Source organism: Alosa alosa, unplaced genomic scaffold (assembly GCF_017589495.1).
Source record: "Alosa alosa isolate M-15738 ecotype Scorff River unplaced genomic scaffold, AALO_Geno_1.1 AALO_1.0_unplaced_232, whole genome shotgun sequence".
Taxonomy (NCBI): Eukaryota; Metazoa; Chordata; class Actinopteri; order Clupeiformes; family Clupeidae; genus Alosa; species Alosa alosa.
The window spans coordinates 1-1320 of NW_025962358.1; the positions used below are offsets into that span (position 1 = coordinate 1).

General features: G+C 45.8%; 2 non-coding genes across 2 annotated transcripts; both read left to right on the top strand.

Moving 5' to 3' along the window:
• The first annotated feature begins 231 nt into the window (after positions 1–231).
• Positions 232–312, top strand: trnas-uga. The gene has a single exon. It is a non-coding gene; the product is annotated as a tRNA-Ser (tRNA).
• A 257-nt stretch (positions 313–569) lies between these two features.
• Positions 570–651, top strand: trnas-cga. Its single transcript has one exon. It is a non-coding gene; the product is annotated as a tRNA-Ser (tRNA).
• Positions 652–1320: the final 669 nt, after the last annotated feature.

The following is a 1320-nucleotide window of genomic DNA, read 5'->3' on the forward strand; positions in this document are numbered from 1 at the left end:
TTGCGATGGCCATCAGTTGTTCCAAGGGAACCAAGCTTCCCACGAGCGTGTATTTATGCCCCTATGAAGAGTTGCACATTTCATGCGCTTCTCTCATTTGTATTTGCAAAAAGGACTTTGGGTCACTGGAGGCAAACTGGATGAGTTTCTATTCTTGTCCTTTCATTTCCTGGAATGTTTAATTTGCCTCTTTGACGATTTTTGCCCGTACAGCCATACACCAGACGTGCAGCTGTGATGGCCGAGTGGTTAAGGCGTTGGACTTGAAATCCAATGGGGTTTCCCCGCGCAGGTTGAACCCTGCTTTCGGCGCAGTCCTTTCTTATAAACGGGATTAAGCACGGACGGCTTGATTCCTGTGGCGAGATAACAGATGTGAAATTTTCCATCACATCTTTACGGCCTCTTACATGTCCCCGTTTCAAACTGCAAAAGTAATGGAATGTCTTTCAGTAATGACAGTGGTCCTACTTTTGCTGTGTGTGAATTTAGGCTTGTCCCTCCGATTGCCATCCACCAGGTAGCATGTTTGCATGTCTTTTTTTTCATGTCGCACTCAAATGCAATAAGCTGTGATGGCCGAGAGGTTAAGGCGTTGGACTCGAAATCCAATGGGGTTTCCCCGCGCAGGTTCGAACCCTGCTCGCAGCGTTATTTTGGCTAGTTGGTCTCCTGCCACCAGTTTGATACTCAAGACAGAAACAGGCAAAGGAAGTTGAAACATACTGTCCAGCCAATTCTTTATAGCAGTGTCTTCTCTAACTGAAGCTGTGGCGTGTTGTTCATGTAAATTTACCATTGCGATGGCCATTTCTATCAGTTGTTCCAAGGGAACCAAGATTCCCACGAGCGTGTATGTATAACCCTCTGAAAAGTTCTCTCATTTGTACTTGCAAAAAGGACTTTGTGTCACTGGAGGCAAACTGGATGAGTTTCTATTCTTGCCTTCTCATTCGCTGGAGTGTGTAGTTTGCCTCTCTGTTGATTTTTGTCTGTACAGTCAAAGTGCAGCTGTGATGGCTGAGTGGTTAAAGGCGTTGGACTTGAAATCCAATGCGGTTTCCTGGCTATTTCTATCAGTTGTTCCAAGGGAACTAAGCTTCCCACGAAAGTGTGTATGTATAACCCTCTGAAAAGTTCCCCATTTGTACTTGCAAAAGGGACTTTGTGTCACTGGAGGCAAACTGATGAGTTTCTATTCTTGCCTTCTCATTCGCTGGAGTGTGTAGTTTGCCTCTGTTGATTTTGTCTGTACAGTCAAGGGGTGCAGCCAGATGGCCGAGAGGTTAAGCCGCTGACTTTGAAATCCAATGGGGTCTC